This window comes from Meleagris gallopavo, chromosome 1 (assembly GCF_000146605.3).
Source record: "Meleagris gallopavo isolate NT-WF06-2002-E0010 breed Aviagen turkey brand Nicholas breeding stock chromosome 1, Turkey_5.1, whole genome shotgun sequence".
Lineage (NCBI taxonomy): Eukaryota > Metazoa > Chordata > Aves > Galliformes > Phasianidae > Meleagris > Meleagris gallopavo.
In genome coordinates this window covers 88,646,680-88,651,452 of record NC_015011.2, presented here as the reverse complement: position 1 = coordinate 88,651,452, position 4,773 = coordinate 88,646,680, and the positions used below count along the sequence as shown (strand labels likewise).

The 4,773-nt window shown below is 47.6% G+C and overlaps 1 pseudogene; it reads left to right on the top strand.

Annotated features, from left to right (window-relative positions):
• Nucleotides 1–2,550: 2,550 nt before the first annotated feature.
• Nucleotides 2,551–4,435, top strand: LOC100549511 (annotated as a pseudogene).
• Nucleotides 4,436–4,773: the final 338 nt, after the last annotated feature.

The following is a 4,773-nucleotide window of genomic DNA, read 5'->3' as shown; positions in this document are numbered from 1 at the left end:
TTGAATCACAGAATCACAGAATCACAGAATTGTAAGGGGGTTGGAAGGGACCTCTAGAGATCATCGAGCAACCCCCTGCCAAAGCCAGGTTCCCTACACCAGGTCGCACAGGTAGGCATCCAGGTGAGACTTGAATATCTCCAGAGAAGGAGACTCCACAACCTCCCTGGGCAGCCTGTTCCAGTGCTCCGTCACCCTCACCGTGAAGAAGTTCTTACGCACATTCGTGCCAAACTTCCTATGCTGCAGCTTATGTCCGTTTCCCCTCGTCCTGTCTCCACGTACCACTGAAAAGAGACTGGCCTCACTGCTATGGCCGCCACACCTCAGATATTTATAAACCTGGATCAGGTCCCCTCTCAGTCTTCTTTTCTCAAGGCTTGAGCAAGAGTCATGTGAGTATCCCCTGAGATGCCTATCTTCCTTGAGATAAGTCCACACAAAAGACCACCTCACGGCCACTAAGCTGCAGCTTATCTCTTTCTTGTTGCCCCTGGCCTTGCCCATCTATGTCCCTCAGACAAAGAATTTCACAACCCTTGCCCAGGACTTGTCCATCAGTGCTCTCCAGACAAAGGATTTCTCAACTCTTGCCCAGGACTTTCTTGGATTTGTCCATCTGTGTTCCTCAGACAAAGGATTTCTCAACTCTTGCCCAGGACTTGCTTGGACTTGTCCATCTGTGTCCCCAGCAAGCTTTGAGACAACCATGTAAAAGAATAATCTCTTACAGAGATGAAACAGGAGACTGTAGACAGGAGTGGTGCAGTGATGTGGTCGTGTCTGTGACAGCAGCAGACGACTCACACTGCGATCCATGTCAGGAAGCTGCAATAGAGGCAGTGCTGTGGCACTTTGGCTTAGGGCTTCAGTGAGCATAGTACACACCTGCTAGTGGCTATGGCTCAGGTGGTCTTCATCACACTGGCATTGATAGGAATCATCCTTTTGGGAATTCACCTTGTGAATGGTGATCTGTATGTGCACATTCAGCTGCATATGGAGCAGCTGAGACCGGACATGGCTCAGCCACTGCACAGCATGGAGCAAGGGAGTCAGGGACAGAACTGGGCAGCCAAGGAGCCCTGCTCCTTGCTGTCCTGCAGCACTGGCAGGTCTGGGCCATTACTGGAGTCCTTTTCCTGCTCTTTGGCTTCCTTTGGTGCATTAGGAAAACAAAATATTTGTTAGAGAGCAGCACTGAGATTTGGGTGTGTGCTGCCATCCTTGTCGTCTTCCTTAGGCTCTGCTTCTGCCTCATGAAAGTGGAATGTAATCTGGCCTGTGGCAGCAGCAACCAGAAGAGCTTCAGAAACGAAGAGGAGGAGAATGAGGAGGTCAAAAAAGACAGTGACTCGGATGAGACTTGCAACCTAGGCAAAGTTTGGGCCGACAGTACCCAGTGGCCAGCACCATACATGGCTGACAAGTGCCAGCTCGTGGAGGAGCTGGTGGATGACCTTCTGCGCACCTGTTGAGGAAAATCCTGCCAAAGCTTCATGCCCCGGCTGCAGCCGGCCATCGGGGTGGCCTGCATCTACGAAGGATGGAGTGCCCAAGACAACATCCTCTACCACCTGCTTGTGCTCGTGAGGCCTCCTCCCGGGCACACCTTCCATGTGGAGCTGGACGACGCGGAGGAGACAGCCACGAGCAGGTCCTGTCTGCGCGTGCAGCTGGAGTGCACCTGCACGAGGGAGCGGCTGCTGGGGGACATGCTCTGCTTTCTGCACCACGATCAGGAGGAGCTGAGGGAAAAACAGGGGCCCAGCTTGCTTGACACCTTCTGCACGGGCTCCTATCTGCACGTGGAGAAAAGCGCGCTCTGGCTCCAGGACCAGGTGAAAGCAGCCTGGAGGCATCTGCTCCTATAAATCGGAGCGAGACACTTATTTAATGGCGTAGTCGAAGGCAGGATACCCACCGTGAGAGTGTTGTCCTTCCAGGTGTAGTCTGAAACTTTCTTTGTGTGTACCTCCTGGAATTGCAAGGGGCGATATTTTTTGAAAATTTAGACGTGAGTCCTTTTCCAGGAAGACCGCTCCGTATTCTGAAACTTTGCTGTTTATGCGTGTACCTCTCGGGGACGTATTTTGACTATTTGCATTTTGTTTAATATGTGTGTGCCTCCTCGGGAAGACCTCTCTGGTTACTTTGTAACTGAAGTGCGAAACTTGAACCATTTTGGTGTGCGCCTCTTGGGGAAGTGAGAAAGTGATATTTTGTGACTTAAACGTGTGTGCCTCTCCAAGAAGTTTTATTTCTCTATTGAAACCTAGAAAGTCTTGCTTTACCTTCTTCGCATTTTTTGTGCTCCCCCCAAAGAAAGGGAGGAGTGGTTTGAGCTGTGTGCACCTCCTGGAGTTGCAAGGAGCGATATTTTTGAAAACTGAGACGTGAGTCCTTCTCCAGGAAGACCCCTCCATATTCTGAAATTTTACTTTTTACGTGTATACCTCTCGGGGACGTACGAATTAATTTTGTATACGTGTGCGCCTCCTCGGGAAGACCTCTCTGCATTTTGTGATTTAAGTACCTTGTAACCTAAGTGTGAAATTTGAACCTTTTTTTGTGCTTCCCTCAGAGAAAGGGAAGAGTGATTGGAGCATTTGCATTTGTTTAATAGGTGTTGTGTGCCTCCTGGGGGGAGGTAAGAAGTTACCTGAGCTTTTGAATATGTGCACCTCTTCTTCCTTTAGTGTAGATCTTTCAGCGTATTGAAAAAATGAGTGACAGCATTGACACCATGAAAAGTGAAGATGTATTATTTGATCTTTTAGAAAAACATGGTGCTCGACCCTCTTTATCAGGTGTGGATTGGGCACGACAGAACTGGTATAACTTGCAGAGTGTCTCGGACCGAATTAGTGTTCTGCAAAAGAACGCTCGTACCCGAGCTGGAAAAGGAAAGTCGTTTATTTGTGCTGTACTTGGGGCTGCTTTAAAAGCTGCCGTGGAGTTCCGAGATGAAAAGCCTTCGGCAGAAACCCAAACTATACAAGCACTGCAGGAATCGGTTAAAGTAACACAGGAACTGGTAAAAACTCTGCAGAATCAGATAGTGAACCTTGAGGAACAATTAGAAAGAGAAAAACGTAATTCGGCTTTGTTGAAGATGGCTTTTAAGGAACTGTTAACATGTAAGAATACTAGTGATACTGTCGCCCAGTTTGCCTCAAGAAAAAACTTTTCCTCACAAGGAACTGCAAGAAATAAAGGAAAGACTAGACAAATTAGAAACCCCAATAGCTCCATTGCATCCTTTGATAAAAAACGAATATACCTTCGATAACAGCGAGGATCTAGATCCTCAAACGAATGTTAAGGAAATTCCCTTCTCAGCCACCAAACTAGCAAAACTGAAAAAGGATTTTAGCTGCTCTCCAAAGGAATCAGAGACAGAGTATGTATGGAGGGTTAGTCTCACTGGTGGCGACCAGATTCGGTTAACAGAAAAGCAGAAGGTTATTGGGGACCAGGAGTATTTTTAACTGCTGGCAACAATCGTGCTGCCTGGTCCTTAACACAGAGGGCTGCCTACTGGGCAGGTGGTCTCAACCCTTTAGAAAGGGTAGACCCTCTTGCCATTACTGGAACAACTCATCAGTTAGTAGAGAGTGTTCAAAAGGCTGCTTGTCTCCAGATGATGTATGATAGAAAGCTGCAGCCACACCGTGAATCACCTATGATGATGCCTGTTGATCCTGAAAGGATGACACCTCTAATTAGGGGGCTTCCAGAGTCGTTAAAACCTATACGCATACAACTGCAAGGAAAAATACAGGCTATGTCTCAGGGAGAAAGAACCTGGGCAGTGTTAGAAGAAACTGTAACCTCTAACCATCTGCAGCCAGGATACAAAGTATGGACGTGGGGGGAGGTTGCCCAAGAGTTAATTAACTATGGAAAAAAATATGGGCCGGTGATTTCTTCCTCCACTAAATCTGAGCCAAGGGAAGTAAGACTTGCAGCGGTCAGCCTCGCCCCTAGGCCGCCTAGCCCAAAGTTCAGTCGGACTGAATAGGGTTTCATTGTCAGTAAAAACAGGTAGGTGAAATATTGATCATAAACGTAACTGTCTCTGGACACTGGGCTGGCTAAAGGGTGTTCCCACGAAATTTGATGAATGGGTTACCCACAGTCAGGTTAGAGAAATTAGTTAACTGGTGGCCAGAACAAAAGCTCAAGCATCTTGAGGAAAGCAAAACCCCAGTTCCTAGGGCCTCTCCCAGGGAATCTAAACGGCTATCCAAGCCATTAGAAAACTGATGTCTTCGCCCCTCCCAAGTGAGCGGGGTGGGGGCGGATAAGGGTGAATACATTAGAAAGCTCACAACAAAGGGAAACAAGATCCTCGATTTAACACCTTCTGTCCAAAGGCCTCACCACTCTTGCCAGTTATCCTTGTGAGTCACGATTCAGTGGCTGATAAGCTAGGGAAGCCCTCTTATCTCCCTGGCCAGACTGTGTCGATTGACTCAGCTAACCTGAGGCCAGTTTTCCTAACCTCAACGGAATCCCTTGACAAATATCCTTGGAAGGCTAAAGACACCCCGAAAAAGGAATATGAAATCAACACTTGCTGCATTGCTCCCTCGTTTTTTAATTGTATTAACAAAGCCCAAAAAGGGCAAGTCGGTGTCTTGTTTTATTTTACAGGAGATCCCTGTGGGGCTTTGACTGGACACGGAAAGGCTAATAGCTGATTTTAACCATTTGTGTTTTGTGACAGAAATACTGAAGATTTGATCACGCTAGAATACTGAATATACC